We start from the raw sequence: 22244 nt of genomic DNA, 5'->3' as shown, positions 1-22244 counted from the left end.
ACTAGCTTTATATGCAACAAGAGGTTGCTTTTGTGTGGCTGCATAAAGGCGAGCTGGAGGTTTGTGACAAGCACGCGTACACACAAGTGACCTTCCTGCACACTTTTTTAGTGTGCGTCTTAAAGTGCTAGAACTAAACTTTTGTAAAGCAGGACATTTTTAGACATTAATTATTTTGTTTTCTGGGACTTGCAGTTTGCACATTTAAAAAGTGCAACTAAAGCCAGGATTATGATATTTTGGCTCAACCTGGTTCCATAAGGATTTATGCATTGGCAGATTGCTTTACAATGTGATGCGTATTTTGAAATTAATCAGTATGACAGTGTTGTATTGCAGTCCTTGAATGACAAAAAGAATGTAAAATGTTAAATAGTTTGTTGTTAAGTGCCTATAGTGCAGAGTATGTTACAATCTTGGCTTTACTGCTTAACCAGAGTTTGTGGACTGTGGCAATTAATTTAATAACACTTTGACTTAATTGCACAAATTGGGGTTATTAGAAGATGGTCACACTAATTTCCAAAAAGGTCCCCTTACAATGGAGCAGCGTTAATTATTTTAGAGACAAAATGCTTGTGCCCCTCCGTCACTGGCCCCTGAGACCATCGCCCAGAATTGGATTATTCTTGCGCGGCTCTTCCTTCGTCCCATTTAAAATGTGACTTGGCAGAAACATAGGGTCACCAGCAGCCACTGCACGAGAGAGCCTAGTATAGCAGAGTGTCTACGGCAGAACCAACATTCATTTCCTCTCCTGTTGCTGCCAATCCCCAAATTTGCATGCACCGCCCTAAATACTGCCCCACAGGTAAACAAATGAAACAATTTGGTATGCCTTGTTAGTTTTTGCTTGTTAGGGGAGTTTTGCCTAGAATCCCATCTGGAGGTAAGACTTTAGTAAACTATCCCAGTGGTTTGTAGCTACCCCCAACTCTTACCATCAGTCCGTACTACTGCTGGAACCTTGCGTACATCAAACACTCACACCTATAATTTATATAAAAGTATTTATTATATTTACAACAGGATCACTTTAAATACTTCATAAGTTTACACTAGAACACTTGGGAATACTTAAAAATATACTTCAAAGGGCAGTTAGATTGCGATTATTCGCGGTTACATTTGTTGCAACGTTAGAAAGTGAAAAAAAGACAATGCTAGCCTATTATCGGTAACTACGCGCACTCGCAGTTCTTCGCAGAAAGACATTTACTCTGCATACACATATGAAAGTGACTTTAGGAAAGGAAAATGGTTAGTTAGTGTAATACTAGCAAGGTTCTAGGAAAGTTTTTCGCACAACAAGTCTTTTAAATCCAAAAACACAACTCTAGCTAAAGGTAGTTTGAGAAGGCGCAAAGTCTTGACAAGCAGCTGAATATGAAGAGTTCCTGTGGATTTCTTCTCGCCTCTAGTCTTTAAAGGGTTCCATGTCATTTCGCAGGGTTTTTAACTGCAATTTTCTTTTTGTTTTGTTTTTTTTTTTAATGAAAAACCCCATCAATTTGTTTTAAAATTATTTTTTGGGGTTTCCCCCTTGCCCCCATTTGCTTTAATTTGTATTTATTCCCAAACACCCACACCCCATTTATATGATTTACTAACCCCCTCCTAAAAAAATGGGTTTTTTCGAGAAAAAAAATTGCAATAAAAAACCCTGCAAAAAAACATCCTGCGATGAAAGGACGTTGTACCCTTTAAAGATGCAGCAAGTTAATAACTAATGATGGAGATCCTGTTGAGGATTTGATAAAGGGACACAAGCAGCAGCTTGGGTCTGGGATTAGAGGAGGGTACCCTGGACACATCTGGGTGCACTCCAATGCTCTGGAGTGACTTCACGGATCAAGGTAAGCAATACCTTTCTCCCCACAGTACCTTAGGTGTGAAGACGTTGTGGCTAGAGTCTCTTTGAGGTGGCTGTGCTTGACCAGACCTCTAGATTCCTTAATCTGACGAAAGGCAGTACAATGGACAGGATCTCTCAGCAGTAGTCTTGAGGAAGGACCTCTAGCATGGCTTCCATCAACTTTTTGGGTCTTTCTGTGGATTTACCATCTTTTGTGCAGCTCCAACAAAAGATGCAATTCGTGCGGTCAATCTTTGCTTCTCACAGTCCCACACTCTGCTGAGGGGGTCTGGGTAAATTGGATAAGATCGCTAGAGTTTCCTAGAGGGCTCAGCAAGGATTTGGATGATTTTGGCCTTTCCACGACAATGCTCTTTGAATGGGCAGCAGGTCTCCTGGTATTGGGGCTTCTTGGCTATGGAAACTCACAGGACCTCGGGAGACGGCTCAAAACAAAAAGTTAGTCTTGGGACTGGTTGTTCCCACCAGTCAAAGAGAAGGACTCATCCTCTTCAGAGTTGCTCTGTCGCACAGAAAACGAGGTCAGGACAGTAGTGGTCGCTTCACGGTGTTGCAAAGGGTCTGCAGGTGTCTCTGGTCATCTTCTTATTTGGTTACTTCAGCTTTCAGTGGTCGACTTGCTTTACAATCCAGAAGTCTCACCTTTTATACAGTTCTAGCACACACTCCTTTGCAACTTCTCTGCAATTTACAGAAAATGGTGTCCTTTTCCATCCAAGCAGGACAGCCAGACCCCCTGTGGGACCTGGTCCTATTCAGGTACTCTGGCAGACAAAGGACATGAGGGGGGGAAGACTCCGCACCCACTTCCTGCCTGCCCAGAGACTCTCTAGCCTAGGCAGGGACACCCATGGGTTCCCACCAAAGGCAAAACTCACACCGGCATCCCCCTCCCAGAATGATAGATGGGCTGACAAAACAACCACCCTAGTAATGGTGAAAAAAGGAGGGAGCCTTAGAGTTGGTACTCAGGTGCCCCTATTGTGAACCACTGAGGCTATGGACCTAGCCTGCGGTAGTAAAATCACTCAATAGTTGGTAGGACATGTCCACTACCACCAGCTATAACTAGGAGTTTAGCTATATGACGTAAATCACAGGAGCAGAGAAGGGGGATACTATGGATCCCTTTGGCACTCCACAAAAGGTGGTGGGTGCCAATATCTCAGACTATAAAGTTTTGCGGGAAATACCAAGTATCACTATCCTTAAGAACTTTAGTTACTCCAGGATATAGAAAATAATGTTCAAGGAGGACCCTAAGTGTCCTCAGTAACACTGCCCATAAGGAGCTGTGTGCTGCAATAGTAAAATACAGATGCCTTTAAGAGTTATGGAGGAAAAATAGACTTCATAGACTGTAAACACAAAAGATAGAGCCCATAAGAATGAATGAGTGGAAAAGGGCTCCACTCATTCAGGATTAAAGAAAAAGGTATATAATTCCAGAAAAAAGTGCTGGGGGCATCACTAGGAGCGGGGATGAAGCGTACAAATTATACATCTCCCTAACAATGCTCTTTTGTCTTGCCTCGCTTGCCTTCTGCTGTTTTTTACAGGTTCTCAGAGCTTCATGATCTGCAAAAGGTGTGGCGCAGGACTAACATAGGACCAGTGAAAGTCTTTGGTGCAATGTTGATATGTGCAGATCTGAAAATCTAGAGCTTTCTGCAGTGTGCACATTGTAGATACGTTGAGTTGCCTGGAGCAGTGGTTAATGCACACTGAGGGTTAATTATACAAATTGTGCGGTTGTTGGAGTGGTGTTTAAGGAGTGTAGAGAGTATCTGTGATGAGTTAGTGTGGTGTATAGGGAATTTTAGTGTAGGTGCCATTGTGTAACCTGGGCTTTTTCAGTGCTGGTGTTGTGCGATGAGATGTGTTGTCTGTTAGGGCGGGAGGTAGAATGCTTTCGAGATGATTATTGTTACCATGCCTTGCACAACAAACTACCCAATAACTGATGTCGTTTTCCACTATGGAAACCTCACAGTTTGACACATTTATTTGTTTATATCTATGCAAAACATTATTTCTCCAGGTGTCGTGCCTTATTAAGCCATAGTCTATGATGTTATGCTACATTAGGCAACACTATGCCAGGGCACAAATGCATGGCCCGCAATTTCTAGTCAGTTGCCTGGGATCTCACTTCTGACTGCCCACTGATCTCAGACACTCCATCTGTAGTGTCACTCACCCTTACATGGGATTATGGTAAAATGCAGATGGACATGGACTAAGAACTAGCACTTGACAAAGCCACCATTTGAAGAGTCAGCCTACCGCCCACACCCCTGAAGTTTTTGCTGTGGTCCCTGGGAAAATACAAGGCAAACAATGTAGGGGTAGCCCTTTCCGCTCATAATTCTCAGCTCTGCCCAAATGTTAGACGATTGTTTGATGTACATCCTGCATAGCTTGCTTAAACCATGTTAACCATACAGGTTTATCTCAAATGCTCTTCTTGTTGTGTCTAACTCTTGAACCTAAGACTTATTGGACAGTTTCAGGAGGTCTCAAATGTTCAATGTAAGGTGTAAAATAATTAGCCACTCCTGGCTTTTAGATTCATAACAAAGAAAAAAGGTGCATTTAAGAAAAATGTTGTGCATGTGTGTTTTCATTAATGTATGTGTGTGCAGGGCATAGGCACATTGTGTGAGCCCTGAAAGCGACATGATGCAGGGCTGGGGTCAACATGGGCATATACTGAGACAGATTGCATGATTTGATTTGGGTACTAGCAGCATAAAGGATGAGCAGCACAAGCATATGTTGTTGAGACAGGCCTTCATCTGGCAATATCAGCATGAACATGTGTTTTTACAGGCGTGATGTTGCTAGAGACCAGCCACATTACTTTCCGAACACAAAAAGCAAGACAGGGAGGAATAACCTCATGATCTGGTTTGGGAAGAACCGGCTTGAAAGTGGGGCAATGCTGGCATGTATTGTCAAAGGTCCCTTGTTTTTTTCTTTGTGGACAGATAACACCTGTTACAAAATATTCCTGTGCCCTGCTAGTGACCTGGCATCTATTGGAGTGTTCCATGTGTGCCCTGCAGAGCACAGGGTCAAGTCTACATGGCTACCCAATGTTTCTGAAATCTAGTATGGAATTCATGATTTCAACCCATTATTTTAAAAATGTCCTAGGAGATGCACCGGCCAAACCTTAATAGATTAGTTCATGAATGCACGCTTGGTTCTACCCAGGAAAAACATTTAACCCCACATTGTACAAATTCACAAGCTGCAGCTGCTCCAGACTATAGTGGTATTGTCCAAGTGGCGCCCATGAAGATGGCTAGTTAGGTCTTGCTACCTTTTTAGATCATACATTGTGTTCTTCCAATGTCACAAATGAAGGAAAAAAAATAGTTTGCCCTCTCCCCCGCCTGCCACACTGGATACTCCCCTGTCTCAAGGCAAATGTAACCCCCTTCCCATGAAGTGACAGTTAAAGGGAGACCTTTGAGTAGTGTTAGGTTAGATTTTAAGGTTAGTGCTAAATCTTCCTCACTTGTGAGACCCCTAGAACTTTTTGCTGGACCGGTGGATTATTTGTCCGTATACCTCAGTGAGAGGCAACCCATAGTGTATTTTTTATTTTATCCTCTTTGACAACTTTTATCATATAGCCTATTGTTGCTGGGTTGCCCTTTGGGGCTCCCCTTTTAAAATGTATCTGGCTAAACTTGTGAGAACTACAGTTCCCAAGTAGTAAAGAGGGATTTGTATTCCCCCTTTACATTTTATATAGTGAGCCAGCAGATCTCACCTTATGTGGACTTCCCAGTAACATTTTTGTTACAATTGCAAGTTTGGCAGTGGCTTTGGCTTTACTTTATGACTTAGACATTTTTACTCGCAGGCTGCTAATTCAGCCTTGGTAAGGCACAGAAGGGCCACCATTTCTTGCTTGTAGTTTTGGAGCTCTTCTCCTGCCATTCTAGGCAGGAACGGCCTCAGTGGAAGTTATGTCTCACCGGGAATCCTTTATATTCCCCGCCAAGGCTCCCAGAGTGCCTGAGAAAGCAGGAAGCTAGGGAGGAGTTCAAAACATTGCACCCCTTTGTCCTTCACCTGGCCTGAAAGGAGCCCCATCTCATGGGGGGCTGGCTGTCCTAATTGGACAGCCAAACCACCACTTTCTGTAAAATGCAGAAGTTGTGCTGTAGTTCCCGTTAAATACTCCGAACCTGGAAGCTGCAGACAAGTCGACACTGGGCCTGAATCCAAAGAGGAAGATGAGGAATATTCGGCTGAGACCATTTCCAGATACCAGAGCCTGCTATGTAACCGGGGCCTGCTGTAGCCCTTCCTTCCAAGCGACATGGGGACTCTGCAAACACGACCCAGAGCCTGGTGAGATCCACTAGACTCGAGGCAACCTGCATGTTGAGCCATCCCATGGCATGCTGCGACCTTGCTGGGCAGCAATACCCCAATACCCTGGGACCTCAAGCCATTGGGTGGTGCACTGTCTTCTGAATGCCAAATCGAGGTGGCATCCTGCTGGACCTCCAGGGACATGTTTTGAGTCCTTGATGTCCCCTCACCAGAGTGTTGGACCAGATTAGAGACGAGAATCCGACCGGCGATATTCAGTCTTCTCCCGGCTCCTGAAAAGGTGGTTTTGGCGCAGTGGCTGGATGCGCCTCTGTGCCAAAACCACAGAGGTGCATCCAGCCACAAAGAAACTCTTGCCTGGAGCCGTCTCTGTTGATCCCTGATGCAAAATCCCTTCAGTGTCCTGTCTTCAGTCTTCATGAAAGGCAATTAATTGACTAGGTTTTTGGCTACAGATCCTGAAGTATTCCCTGCTGCAAACTCTTCTTCTGTGCTGAATTACTGTGTTGGCTGGGGTATTTACTTACCTTTATCTTGAGTGATTTCTGTGTAGCTTTGGGGTGTTTCTTGTGATTGGGAGTCCCCTCATCCATGCCCACTGCTGGACACCTCCTAGGGTGTCTTCTCAGAAGTGTCTGGAACCCTAACTAACTCTAAAGTGAAATACTTACTTGTTTGCAAAGTCTTCCTTAGGAACTCTGAATTTTGCTACTTCTGTGCCTACCCTGACTTGCCTGTTGGACACTAAAGCCCTAGTGATGCCCCACCCCCCTCCTTCTGCCACTGAGAACACTCATGCTCCAAGAATAGGGAAAGACTTCTAAAGTTTGGGCTTTTTACCTAGAAAAGATAAAAAGTGTTTAAAAGTGTACTTACTTGTGAAAGAGTTTGTTGGTAAATGTCACTCAGAGTTAGCAGTTAGAAACCTTTTCCCCAAAAGTAATACTGTTGGCTTTACTTTTCTTTTAGGATATAAATGTGAAAGTGTACTGTTAGAATTGATTTTCTGTACTCCGACCTGGGGGACGGATGTAAAGGCGGCCAACCTATATTGTGACATGGACAACTCTGGTCGCTGTAGCCAAACCAGTTCAAAGTAGCAATGACAAGTGCTCTAGGCTAAGTCTCAAGAGGTGGTGAGCTTGTAAAGGGTCCACAATGAGTACACACAATGGGAGTCACAAATTACACTTGGACAATATGTATACAAACGCAGTTATTTATTTATGGGCAAACAACACTATGAAAAATGACTAATAATGGGCAGAAGTATCACGCAACACTAATAGAATACATATGTACAGTCACTAAAGCAGGGCATAATACAGATCAAACGCGTCCAAAGGAAAGTGTACATTAGTTTATGCACTACAGGTGCACAGAGAATTAGCACTAGCTTCAAAAATCCTTCCCCAAGTTATTCTGGGGCCTTACACCAAAAAGTTCAGGAAAAGTTCAGACACAGTTTGTAACGCTGGAAAAAATTGAAGGTAGGTTCTCTGGGGACCAGTGAACGATTCCAAGTGTTAGAGGACCAGTTATTCTAACAAAAGTGTCCAACTTTCGGAAGGCTTGCACAAGCAAGCAATGGCAAAGCCAAAGTGTTATAAAAGTTTGTAAAAGCTATCAAAACTAACTAAAAGGGGCAAAACTAAAAGGGAGTTTAGGGGCAGGTAAGAACCACTGTAACTCAGCCCCCATACTCTGATTCGTCACAGGATTTAGCAGGTTAATGGAGGTCTGAGATAGCTTTCATCACACTCAGCCTCAGCCCTTGATTCGCATGGGTTGCAGGTTTGAGCAGATCTCTGGTCTGTGTCTTTGGCTGGTGCAAGGACTCGGTGGCAGAATGCAGCAAACATGATGCAGGACCCCTCTCACGACTGGACTCGACTCAGGTGAGCTGTTTCGGATGGTGGTCACCACAGCACAGCGACACAAAGGGACTCGCTTGTCGCAGTTGGACTTTCCCTCCTATCTCGAGTCCCCTTGATGCTAGGACTTCGGAATTACGCGGCGGTAAGTCTTGTAGGGCAAGCTGAGGATCCTCCAAGTTCCAGGCCTGAACACGGAACGTGACGTCAGCAGCACAGTAACCCAAACACAGAGCTGGTCAGCCACAAGGCAGTCCTGGGGCACTTCCGAAGGCTCCTCTTCGCAGGGTACCGAGACACGGCTCTTCCAGGACAGCAGCAGAAGTTGGTCGCCAGGCCTACTACAGAGGGTCTGTGGTCTCCTCATGGGTCTCATAGCTGGACAGGAGTCTTGGCTCCTTCAGATTTCTCCAGAATCTCACCAGAATGAGAGCAGAGGCCCTCTTCTTATCCCAAAAGCCAGCTAAGAGAAGAAACTCCCACTAGCCATTAGCAGAACTAGCTCAACAGACACCCCAGCAGTTGTCCAATCAGGACCACTGGCGGGAACACATGCATAACACTCAGACACATTGAAACCGGTTTGTGGATTGGGAGCAGACAGTCCCAGCCCACATCCTGCCAGCAAACACACATAGCCCTCCAGTAGCCTGTCAAAAGCCTCTGCTTTTCTGTGCACTGGAAGTCCATATAAGGATTGTACTTGCCTCACAGGTCAGAAAGAAGGCTAAAAGACAAGATGGCCAAAGGACAAGCGAACAACCTTGTGGCATGGCCATCTTTGGTCACTCGCCACCATTAGTAGCCAAATGCGGTAAACGCCATAAGGCTAAAACGAAAAGCAACAAACAAAAAAAAAATTGTAAAAAGTCACTGCTGCCACCAGCTTGTCCATTTAGCACATCTAGAGTAACCAATCCTCTGAGTGTTAGTCTATGGCAAAAACAAAAGTGTACTGCATTGTAAAATGCTTTGAACAATGATAGTATTGTTACTTGGTTACTACTTTCAGTGACTTGTTATCACTTTTGGTAACTTTTAAGGGAAACATTGTTTCCCAGTACTGACAGTCTGAAGGACAGGTCTGCTTCCCCATAGCAGATGAGCAAAAGACAGTGTAGTGTGAAGCTTACGGATTCACTGCACTGTAGAAAGTACAGGTCAGGATAAAAAAATAAAAAAAAGTAAAAGAAATAGTACAAAAAAAAAAGTTTTGGGGTCCCTAAAATGGAAGGAAAGGTCCAGTAAAGGGAAATCCTTCCTAACATATACTAACCGGCTCTTTTTTTCCCCTGACCTGCTGTTTATCCTTTCTAGCACAAGTCTGCCTTAGGTTTGTACTGCCTAGAATAGCAGTGTGCCATTCTTAAAAAGTGTCCTATAGGTGTAGCTTGGTTCGACTGGTGCAATCCTAAATTAGTGTAGAAAGTTATTGCTCATATTAGTCTGTGTTCCACTGATCTGAAAAGCATATGCAATTGTATATTACACCATACACTCTTCCTCACCTGGTATAACGGTTATCCTGAAGGTAGTTACACTTTTATACTGTTCTATGAATTTGTGTTGCACTATTCAGAAAAGTATCCAGGTAATAGGGTTGGTGTACTAAATGATTCCTTAACTGATTGTCACTGCATGACTGATAGGGTCTACTACCATCGACTTACCATAATCTAAAAGTAGGTGATGCTTTTACTCCCCATGAATCGGTGTGTCCTATACTAAATGTGTTTGAGAAGGTCGGATTTCCCAAGAAATACTGTTTGTTTTCTTAACAGGGTCTATGCTTTGGTCCATGTACTTTAAAGCATTGTGTTGTGTTTTCATAATGTGTTTATGACTATGACAAAGTGCTTACCCCAAGTCTTCACCTAGCCTAATAGTATTTATAATAAACCTTTATTTTCTATATTACTTCTGGTTGTGTTTCTGTTGAACATTTGGTTATATGACAAGTTATTTGTATCTTCCTAAAGCCCTCTCTCCTTCCTAAAATGAGCCTGGCTGTTTGGTCTACACTACCAAATACTCAGGTGGGACAGCCTTATACTAAGAGTGGAGTTTGATACTGTCTCAGTTATATGGTTTTACTAAGCCGTTAGTTGGACTTCAGAAAACTGTCCTAACACAACAAGAGAGAAGTTGGTGATATAAAGAATTGCAGCCATTCTTTGAAAGGCTCAACTCATTGATGAAAACTCAACGTTCAGTTTCTAGTATGTAAATATGGCTAAACATGGCCTATTTATGATAAATTAATGAAAGCTGTAGGAATTAAGCAATCAGATTTTCTTAGTCTATGCCTATAGAATTTGCATTGCACTAAAGCACCAGATATGGTTATCCAAGTGCCCAAAACAGGAAACAGGAAACTAAACATGATTTTGAAGCAATTCATTTGTTTAACTTCGGGCTCTGACTAGGCCTGGTAGGAGGAACATTATTGTGCAATCTAAAATGTCTGATGAGAACATTATTTTCATCTAGCTCTTGATTTCAGGACCTTCTGCCATCAGACAATGGGCTCTGGCCTCCTGATATGAAATGCATGGTGCAAGCATATCTTTGAAGTATTCAGGTGAATGCCTTACATTCCTTTATGTGCAGGCAGTGAAAACAAAATCTGTTCTCATGTCAACAACCAGTGGAAAACATCCTATGTAATTATCATGTTTGCATCCTCCTACTATGGGTCAAACTGGTTTGAATCAGGGTATTCCCAATACCCCCTCTCTTGATTGCAGCTGGCCAACTCAAATTTGTGGTGATTCCGGTCTCCTCACTCCTTGTTGTCTTCAATCTCCTAGGCTTCCTTTACCTCCAGTTCCTGATGCTCATCACCACCCTCCTCCATTCCTTCCCCCACCAGCTTCTTTCACCACCTTTCCTGAGGTTCACAGACTTCCGCAACTAGCTGTGCTGCGTTCTCCTAATGTTGATAGACATCTTTGTCCTCCTCCTTCACCTCCTCCTGTTATTTACATATCAGATTCCTTCATACACACCTCCTAATGTTTATCAACCTCCACCTCAAGTCAGTTTCCCATCCTCCAATTTACAACCTTTCCAGTTTTTCCTACTCAAAGTTCCTCCAACTCCTCCTCTCCAAGTATCTCCACACACTTGTGTCCAAAGCTCCTTCTCCAAATGCCAGCGGAGGATCTAGGCTTATATAGTACTTTAACGACCCTCGGCTGGACCCCGTGTTAGGGTCTGCACCTGCAATGGACTGGAATTGACTGTGGAGAATGGCTAAGACTTTAAATTGCTGGTCCATCATCCTGGATTCCATTGTTGTGATCTCCGGGAAGCCAGGGGAACTGTGGTTTGCTGCTGACTAATATTAGCAAGTGCAAGGTAAATGGTGCAATGCGCCCCGCTTCCTCGGTTTCTCTGATAGTGGAGTGAGTGTTGCCGGCATCGTCAAAGCAGTCCACGGTTTACACGGGATCAGTTTGCAGGCCGTTTGGGAGATTTGAGCGAACTACTGCCTGTCTAGGAAGTATGGACAGACATTTTGAAAGGGCCCCTGATGTTTGAGTTGGCTGCAATGCAGGTCAGTGATTCATTGTGTTGTACTGTCTTTGTTTTTCTGCGATTAGGTGGTGTCCTTGCCTCTTGAAGGAACAGCGTTAGTATGGTTTTTCATGAAACCGAAGGAACACTGAACCCCAATTTCTCACGACTGTTGGTAATGGATAGGTTACTGATGTGTGGGCCCAAATTTCTCCTCAAAGGCGATTCTCTCTGGCCTATTATGGGGGCTACATGGGTGTGATGAGGGGATCCTCCATATACCATCACAGGTGCCATTCATCCCTGAGCTTGGAAATGTTCCTGACCCCATTTGACATCCTACTAAATGTGCCTGTAATCAGGCACGAGATTTTGTCACAGTCCATTGCCTGTACTTTTTTTTTCTTATTAGCATGGACGGCATTTAGGGATAGCAGCTGTGACACAGGTGTTACTATTACAACTTCTGCTTCAGACACTACACAAGCAGTACAAGTACAGAAAGCAAAGCAGGGTCCTCCATGAGCCAAGTACCCCATCGTCGCCTCTTCCCATAAACCAGAGCAGAAACTTTGAGGCCGTTGGGTGGGAAAGGAGGGGGTAATTGGTAGGAATGCCCAACCATTTTGCTTACACAGGAAGAGGAAGGCAAGGTCTGAAAGGGCGATCGGTCCACAACCACATCTGACAGAACCAAGGGTTATTTCCGTGAGGTGATAGTCTGACACCCCTGTGGGCCAATAATATTTTGCTACAGGTTGATCGGCAGCAGGTCTGCTCCCCACAAGAGGAGCATCGGACCAATTGTTGCTGGGGAAGAGCCCAAAAGGCTTGAAACCACCCAATTACAGATAATTTTCTTTGGCAAATGGCCATTTAAGGCTAACTCTACACCTGCCACAAGAAGCCAGGCAGGTGTAGAGGTGTAGCCGTCAATGAAACTATTTTGCATTTATTTGAATAACAAGTCAATTTCAATCAGAAATAACTTACAAGAACACATTTACATATGGCAGAGGCAGTCCCTAGATGAGTGCCTGTACAATAGGACAAAGATGAAAACAAGTGGTGAACCAAGATGGAGATGGACCAGTGACAAAACACACACATACATGTATGAAATGGGTGACTTCCAAAGGTAACATTAAACTAGGGAGGCGCGGGCAATGCACACATATACTCAACTCTATTAGGCTGCCATGGAAAGTGGAAATCAATCCCATCTGCAAAATGAAACAAGAGCCTGCATCTTCCATGGTATGCACGATATTTGATGCAAATGAAAAACTGATGCAGAGTTAAGAGTCAAAACAAAGTTGATCAGGCAAATACAGTCAGTTAATGGATGTATAAAACCACAATCTTCAGTACATGAAGACACTGTATTGTTAAGAGGATTTACTCTCCAAGCAAAAATCTCGATCTTCGGGATGGTACACAACAAACAGCACCCAGTTTGTGCGACTTTCAAAGTTACTCCTACTGGCGAGAAGTTTGGTGGTGGAGACATAGCTGAACCCATCACATTGGCAGCTTGTATCCATTCGAGCACACCGACAAGATGGACTTTTAACTGCATTACCTTGGCAAGTAGAAATCCTCAGGCCCTCTAAAACAGGCCTAAATGTGGATATCCTCACCAACTATCAGCCGGTCTTCAATAGTTGCCTATTTGCAAAGGCTTTGTGGAAATGGATGAGGCCAGATTCCTTGATGGCATGCAATTTAGATTTAGAGCCAGTCACAAAACAGAGTTCACCTTAGTATGAATAGCGGATGGCTGGACAGTCCATAGACACTCTAGGAAGAGTTGTAGCCAATGGCGGTCTTTCACAACTTTCATCGGGGTGGGTTGTTGGCCCATCTTCAGAACAGAAAGACTAAACATTCTTGTTTCGATTTCTTCTTTTCTGCTGAAACAAAATGCACAGGTTAGCACGGGTCCCCCAAGGCTCGTCAGTGGGATCACCAGGTCTTTTGGGGTACCGGAGGAAGCAGCTTCCCCCACCTCTATTGTCCAGTATACATCATGCCTCTGGGTGGTATACTCATATGGCATGGTCCTCATTTTAGGCTTCATCCCAAGGCAGACCCGAGATGTCTCTGGTATCCCTAAGTGTTTACTTCCGTCCAAGTCAGCACTTGGATGGAAACCTATTGGCAGAAAGTAATCCAGAAGAGTGAAATGATTGTGGCTTACCCAATATACAGGGAAGAGTGTGATTGGGTAATTGTATGTGAACCCTCCATGTTATCCAGGTGTGCAAGCTCCGCACCCTACTAGACCACAGCTTTAATTTTAGTGCACCCATTGACATTTAAGGTTGGGTATTTCCATTTCAGGATTACTGGAGGTTTTTGACCTCTTCTGCTTTTCAATGACCACTAATCCATGCTTTTGCATTTACGTGTCTAAAACTTTGGAAATGCGCCATTTGCAAAGCTCCTTGTATGAAATAAACTCCAGTTGTCTAGCACACCATTGCGTGTTGCAGGCTTTGAGAAGATCACGCCCCCACTGTCCATGATCTGAACCAGCTACCAGTTTTCCAATGTTAACTACAATTTGGCCATTATGGCCTTTAAAGCTTCGCAAGGTCATTCCCTTAATACCAGAAATAGGATCTTTCTGCCCTTAATGATGCGAGAATTCATGTTGTGCACAGCAAACACTAGCAGCAGACTTGCCCTCCCCTCTTTTCCAAGTGCTTCTCAACTCATAGATCGAAGGAGTCAACCAGCAAGCGTTCAAAACTGCTCATGTTAAGCATCTACTTAAGGAAACCAAAGCGAACCCCACTGACCCAGTGAGGTGCTGTCTAATTGCCAACACACCCTTCACTGCAGAAATTCACAAAGAATTAAACTGGGGCCAAGTTGAAACAAATAGATTGCACACATCGAAACACAGGTCGATACCCCAAGGGAAGCTGAATCCACTTTATTCTATGAAACACACAGACAGTAGATGTAAACACAGAGCACTCCTCATTCTGCACATTTCTGTAGCTTTCTACGGCATCACCCACAGAAAACACCTACAAAGATTCATGGGCATTAGAACAGAGGGAACCACACTACGCTGGATCACATGTCCTTTTTGGACAGGACAGAGACCATCCATATGCCCATACAAGTTCACCAGCGGAGTACACCGAAGGATCCAGTATCTCCACAACCTTTCAACACCTACATGACCCCCTTTGGAAAACAATTAGCAACTGAGGCCCATGCTTCAACTATGCAAACGTTACTCAACCATCTATACATTCATACGCTCCAGCTACAAATAAACCAGACTGGCATCCGCTTCTCATATGACATGGATTGATGGTAATTTTGCCAAACTCAACCAAAGCATTCCGGTGAACGACGCCACCACACACTGATCCATTTACCTGAAGAAATGGGAACCTGTCCACAGCCTACTGTGGCGATCAAAACCCTCAGACTCTTCATGAACAGTATACAAGGATGTATCCCACGGTAACTGGATTGGGTTTTGCCTAAAATCTTAGAGAATCCCTGTTCAACATAACAAGGGTGGCCTCCTAAAATCCCCCACCCCACTCCCACCAGGGTTGATTTTAGAAATCCATCTTCATATGCCTTTTCCTAGCTTTTGGAACTTGCTTCAAAACTACACAAACAATTCTGACATTCATTCACAAAATGATACCTAACTGTGTAAAAGCTGTAAATGAGTCGGACAGCACCACCCTTCTCTAGAAAGGCAGTACCCCACTTTTGTAGTGCAGAAAAAATGACAAGGGTTAGATGGTATCTTTCTAGCTCCAGGAGACCCCTGCATGGACAGACCAGACCATGGGCATATAATAACCCCCAGCAACCCCTCCCTATCGCCAAGACAGCCCGGAAAGTCCAAAGTTACCTTTCATTAATGAAAGCATTGATGAGCCCCTTGGGTTAGCTTCATCTCCAGGCTACCCTCGGGCCTGTAACTTCAGGCCCCGGGAGCATTAACTTAGGCGATAATGGCCCGCCGGCTCGGCGGTTATTGCCACACTGTTTTGTTGTACAATCCTTTTTACAGCACATCTCATTCCTATTGTATCATCTTTCCATATATTAATAAACCATGTACATTGACACGGTTGCCCACCTTCACATGCCCGATTTGAATCCGTGGACAGAGTGGGTGAGATCCCACACAAAGATAAAGTTATGGCTGAACAATTCTCGATAATCCTCCCAGTCTTCCCCATACAAAGTATCTAATATGATTGCGAGCCATGCCACCCTCCCAAACTCAGTGACCCTGCTGCCGACTATTTAAGGACTACTTCGAAGGATGTAACAAACTGACTGCAGCTGGGCTTCCATTGGTACCTTGCAGGGTGCAAAGGTTGCAGAGAGCACACAGCCATTCACTCATTGCACTGGGGAAATCACTAACAAGTAGACGAATAACATACTCATTATGAGGGGGGGCCTACTCCTTCATATGATCACCTTGCAACCAGAACCTCAGCTGCAAACTAATCTGAATGGAGGTCGCAGAGCCAGAAGACAAGGAACTGCTGCTACCATCAACTTGGATGAAAATGCTTTCTAGCACTGAAGTAACCTCTCAGGCACACACCTCTGTTCTCATTATGGAGGAGAGTTAAAGGAAAAAGGAAAGTGTAATGAAACCGCACAATAATAGCGTAAAAATTGATCTTTTGGCGATACCTAGCAAGTGATGAAATGTAGGGTCTTCCTTAAATGTTTCCTCCAAAGGATGTCCGTATTTGCATAATCTCCCAGTACGGCTGCATATGCTGGAAAGTGAGATGCCAAAGCAACGTCATGCATTCAATTCTAAGAGGGATTTTAGTGCTCTTGAAAACTGATGGACTGATACTTCAAGCCACTCTTCACTGTCCTGTCAAAGAGCTTATGTACGTCTCAAGCGAAGAATGCACATTTCAGTACCTGCATCCAATTGATGACCTCTGTGCTGGGTCTTCATCCAAAGAACTCACCATTTTACACACATTTGTATTACTCAATTGATAATTTAAAGTATAAAAAAGCGGGTAGAGGTCAGGAAGCTCCCAGATCTTTTTAAGTATTAACAAATGTAATCATCCAAGGTCATGGTTGAACGTTTGGTTAATGAAGGGGTGCCATGGTTGATTTGGAGGGCATCTTTAGTGCGTTTTATAACCGCTAGTCTTTGATTGCCGAGTTATGGTGGTTGTTTTTCATTCGTTTTCGTAATTGTCCATGAATCGGGTAGAGGAAGGTTGTTTCATAGGCTGGGCCCCATAGTGGCAGAAAAACTTCCGCCTTGTTGCATGTTCTAATTTGTCAGTTAAGGTTCGAGGATCTGAGACTTCTAGGTGGGCTGTATCTTTTGGCAAGTACTTGGGGCCCTTTTCCCAGGAACACAGTGGATTATGAATAGGGTTTTGAAAACGGTTACGATTCATTAACACCGACTCTGATGTCCACATTTAACTTTGCATTCACAAACATTTGCCAAATAATGTATAATTATTTAAAGTCACTCTGCAAGTAATTCAGAAACACAATGATCTTGGTTGCTAGTTGGAAAACAGGTCAAGGGAGCAATGTTTTATGTGGAATAGCTAAGATACATGCTGATCAGGCCCTTGGGTTTGCCAGACAGGGTTTTCATGAATACTTAGTTCCTGCTGCAGACTGCGATTGCCAAGTTCACAATGGTGGTTGGCTAACGCTATGCACATTTATGATTGTGTAGGACTTTTCTTTTAAACTCTTACTTTTGAGTTCATCAAAACATTTGGCAAGATCTCAGACCATTGCCTTACATACAAATTTGGGATTTTGTTTTAAGATGCAGCTTGGTTGCGCCGCCTCCACCTAACAATGCCCATCATTTGTAAACTTAAAATGATTACCTCGCTTTTCTAAAGTGTCAGTTTGTCCTTGTTTTAGTAAATTCTATCTGTGACTCTTGCTTGGGAATGAGCTGTAAGACTCATGACTTGGTCCTACTTCACCATGTACAGCAGACCAGTTTACACCATGTGTTCAACCACCTTAGCTGCTTTGGAAAGGGGGGCTGCTGAGCAATGTGCATGCCAGTAGACACCCGCTGGCAAAAGGTAACATCTAGAAGTGGTCATGATCAGAGATTCGGATTCAGGTCTGCCAGATGAAAGATCTGCATTTGGCGAGTCATAACAGCTGCACAGGGTTCTCACAGACTAATCTAGAGTGCTTAGAAACTGTGTCAGTTTATTTTATATATACCCTAAGGTAAAGGTGATTATTCAGAAAGGTAAGTACTATAACACAATAAGTAACGTAGAACAACTAATGCAATCTTTACAGCAAGTAAATCACTTCTGTAATACTTGTAGATAGGCAGTGTGCAATTCAAACGACAGTAAACACATTTGTAATAACTTTCAGAATATCTGTTTCAGGTAATAAATGAAACAATACCAACATAAAGCAGGTAATTACTTGTAATAATTTCACAATAATTTCTTAGGCTTTAGTAGTCCATCATCTAGTTATGAGTGTCCCGGGGTCATATTGGAGGGTCAAACAAGCAAGGCACAAGCTGTAGAAAGTGTAAATGTTCCAGAAGAAGTCTTCAGTAAAAAGTAAGTAACACTCTTTGCTGGGGAAAAGGTTCAGGGGCTTCAGAGAAAGCTCCCTGTAGGGACACCGGTGTTAGGCCTGGGCGAACTTGTATGGTCTGAAGGCATCATGAAGCAAGACACAGACAACATATACAAAGTTTTAAATTATTTATTAAATCAAATGTCTGGATGATAGAAGTCCTAACTTGCCCTATGCTAAGGTGGGATTTCCCTACCTGAACGAAACTAAGGCAAGTCTGAGTCAGAGTTCAACTTAAAAGTCAGTCTGTATCCAAAACCTATCCTTGCCCTCAACTAAAGTTAATCAATGTGTAGGGATGTCAATTATAAAACATTTAGATTAACACAACATTCTGAGCTTCTTCCAGCTCTTCGCTTCCTTTTCAGCTGCCCTTCCCCAAGTACACAAAAGTTCCACAAAAGTCTCAAGGTTACCTTTCTCAAGTTCACGGCAATACAGTTCCACACAATCTTTAGGGTTCCCTACCCCAAATTCCAAGAAACACAGTTCAAAAGAAAAGTGTCTTGAGGCTTGGTTCTCAAGACAACACTTGTAGTTCCTCAAGTCTCAGGGTTCCCTGCCCCAAGACTAACTCAGCCACTTGTCTTTGTTTCAATCTTTTCAGAATGTTCAACACAACTCTAGTCCAACCTGACCCTCCTCCTGGATTGCATCACCAGATCATTTATAGTGCTTCTCCTTGGTTTGTTTCACAATTTGGTGCTCAGTGGCCTAGGCGCAGTTGTCAGATCACACGGTCCACCCATCACAGGTTGCGGAACCAGGATCCCTAGGCTTTTCAGCCCACACAGGTTCTTCTGTACTTGCCCTGTATACATAGTCACATTCACTTGGTTCCTCTTTGTCGGCCTATTGGCTTTATGTGCAATTTTACACTCTTCTGGCTTCTCTTGGTTAGCCTCTTGGCTTTGTCATAGCGTGTCGCACACCTCTTGCCAGTCTCATCTATTCATAAAGTTCACATTGTGTTCGTCTTGGTCATGCCCCACCTTTAAATGGCAATCTTTCACACTTGTGCTATTTACCATAGGGCGCTTACACATGGGCACATTCCCTTTGGCTGTGATCTGGCATTTACTTTGCCCATAAGGTTTTATTCAATTCAGTATTCAATATGCTTAATTTCAAGTTTTCATTCAATTTGGTTCTTAGTTACCTATGGGCAGTCCGCTAGGAGTGCCCCGGCATCTGAGTGGCTTTCCTCGACACTCACCGGTCCTCTGCGTTCCTGTCCAACGGCTGCTGCGGCTTCCTTCTGCTGCCCAGGTCGACCTCTGCGATCAGTTTACACGTCGGGTGCAGTCCTGCACACGCCGGCAACTATGCTGTCTCTGAATGGACACGGACAGCGACCTCTCTTCTGTCCTGCTCGCGCGCATCTAAAGCTGCTAATTCTCGTACACAGACTCCCACACTGGTGGCAGCCTAATGTCCAAACTCGCCTTGGGGGACCACAGGTCCTCTGGGACCTCGGATGGCGTCCTGGCTCCTTCTCAGGTACCACCACGGCTGCCCTCCTCACGAAAAGGGTCCCCTGTTGGTCCCTAGCACACATGCCTCCCTGCTGTTCTCTGGCTTTCCTTTTATATACATGCAACCACTCGACAGTTGCAGGTGTGGAATCTCAATTGGGCTCGCCTGACTATAATTTAAGGGACATGCCTGACCCGCACAATGCTCTGCAGGCATCTTCCTCATCCCAGTAGAAGAGTGGTGGAATAGGTTTTTAGTGTTCATTACTCAGTCTCTTCCTCTTCCTAGAATTGTCCGAGATAAAATGTGGGAAAATGAAGGGAGCTGGCTTACAGTAGCCTATAAAGGCTGGGCGAGGGTTACGTTGGTCTTCAATAGGTTAAGGGGGATACCATGTCTCTCCTGCGTGTACCCCCTTCTCAATCCCCAAGGACCCTCCAGCAGGTGATCCTCCCTCGCTTTCCACCTCCAGGGACAGGATCCAGAAGCAATGGGCTTTCCCTGGCCACCTGAGAAGAGGATCCAGGGGAAGTAGGAGTGAGGATACCCTCAGGTTTCTCACAATGGCCAACTCCAAACACAAATCAGCACTCCAGCAATCCAGGAGCAGCAAAGCAGCTCTAGGAGTCTCGCAGTATCTTAGATCTGAAGAGGATGCACCATGATGCCCCCGCAATGCAGCAGCAGATCCGGTCACCGGATTCTTGGTCACGCTGATGAAAGAAGGGACACTGGAATGGATCTCTTCAGCAGCAGTCCAGTGAAGAGGCTCCAGGCAAATGATTATTTGTGGTTCTGTGATTTTGGTACCACCAGTGAAGAAAGTTTACCGGCCAGTCATTTTGTTTCACGTTCCCAGTCCAGCACTCTGGTGAGGGAACTTCTAGGAGTGGAATCTTGTCAAAGGAGGTCCAGAAAGAGTCCAAGGTTTTGGGATGATTTGATCTTCGGAAGGCAATGCACTGGCGGTTTGCAGCCCGTGAAGGTCACAGCATGTCGTGGGATGGTTCAAAATGCAGGTTGTCTTAAGACTGATTGGACCCACCAGTCTAAGGAAGAGAGTTATTCTTTCAGTGCTTACCGATGCTTGGAAGCAGGGGTCGGACAGCAGTGATTACTCAGAAGGCATCTTTGGTCGTCCAGAAGTGACTGCGGGCATCTTCTCTTCTTCCTAGTCATTTTTTCAGTTGCAGTGGTCAGCTTGTCTTCAGCCTCAGGATCCATGTCTCTTATGCAGTAACACAGCCAATCAGTACCCATGCCACCATTCAAACTGTGGGTGGTGGCTGTCCTTTTAGGTCAGTCGGACTTCCAGTTGGAACTGGTTCTAGGCAGACACAGCAGAAGACAAAGAACAGCAGAGTTTCAGAGTCCTCCCTTGCTTCCTGTCCTCACAGACACACTGGCGGCTTGGTGGGCTTTACAAAGGGATCCCACCGAAGACAAAAGTCAAACCAGGACCTCTCCCCATCCTGCACAGCAGAAGGACCAAGATGGGACAATCAATCTTGAATTTGGCGATAAAAGAAACACCATCACCATTGGAGGTCAATGGTGACCTTCCTGTGCACTACTTCGGGTGTAAGTAGAGCTTGGGAGTACAAATTGTACAGTAGGTAGGACAAAACCACTGCAACTAGCCATTCAGATTAGATTATCAAATTTAACCAAAAAGTTACAGGAACAGTGAGAAAAGGGATACTTTGTAACCCCTTAGCCCTGCACATAAGGTGGGGTGTGCTGATCTCACAATAGAAATGATAGTAAGTAATATCCCCCTGCCCCTGGGAGCATGTGATCCCACAAGGGCATTTAAATAAAATAAAAGACAAGGCCAGAAGGCTCCCAGAAACACTGCACAGAGAGTGCTGTGTGCTGCAAAAGTCAAAGACAGATGCAACAAAACCTGGAGGAAAGCAGCTCTAAAAAAAAAAGAAAAACCTATTAAATAATTAAACAAAAAGGTATAAAAAGATTTTTTTTTTTACAAATGTATCCCAAAGATAGGGTGAATGTGGAAAAAGGTTTCTACTCGCTCAGGAAACTGAAAAGAAATCCAAAATTCGAGCAAAAAGCACTGAGGGACTCACCTGTGAAGGGGATTTCACATAAAAATGAAAATCTACCCAACAGCGGGCAGGGGCGGGACCGGGACTGGAGCATAAATCTTTGAGCCAGCAGGTAGTTGTAGTGAGGGTGGGGGGAGGAAACAGGCAGAGGCTCCCCGTTACCTCCGCACATTGAAATAACAATTAAAAAAACACGATGGAGCCACCAAGGAAGGGCCTCAGTTGGCTGGAAACAGCAGGCGCTACATTGTGCATTGTCGCCTGCTGGTCCAGCCACCTGATTGGCTGAGCTTTGTTCCCCGGGTGTGAATATGCAATAGATCCCACATTTAACCTCTCAAATGCTAAAATGCATAGTCCTTATTATGAGATTAGATACAATGCATGTATTCATCCGACTCCTATACTAATCTAAATCTTAGTACAAACAAAACCACTACTGTTGTTGCT

General features: G+C 44.3%; 1 protein-coding gene across 9 annotated transcripts in view; it reads right to left on the bottom strand.

Annotated features, from left to right (window-relative positions):
- TCF7 (transcription factor 7) overlaps nucleotides 1–22244 on the bottom strand; it is a 527944-nt gene that overhangs the window by 43428 nt on the left and 462272 nt on the right. The window lies entirely within an intron of this gene.

Source organism: Ambystoma mexicanum, chromosome 3p, assembly GCF_040938575.1.
Source record: "Ambystoma mexicanum isolate Mex_15411 chromosome 3p, UKY_AmexF1_1, whole genome shotgun sequence".
NCBI classification, from domain to species: Eukaryota; Metazoa; Chordata; class Amphibia; order Caudata; family Ambystomatidae; genus Ambystoma; species Ambystoma mexicanum.
Note: the sequence above shows the minus strand (reverse complement) of the source record. Positions and strands in the feature narration are given on the sequence as shown.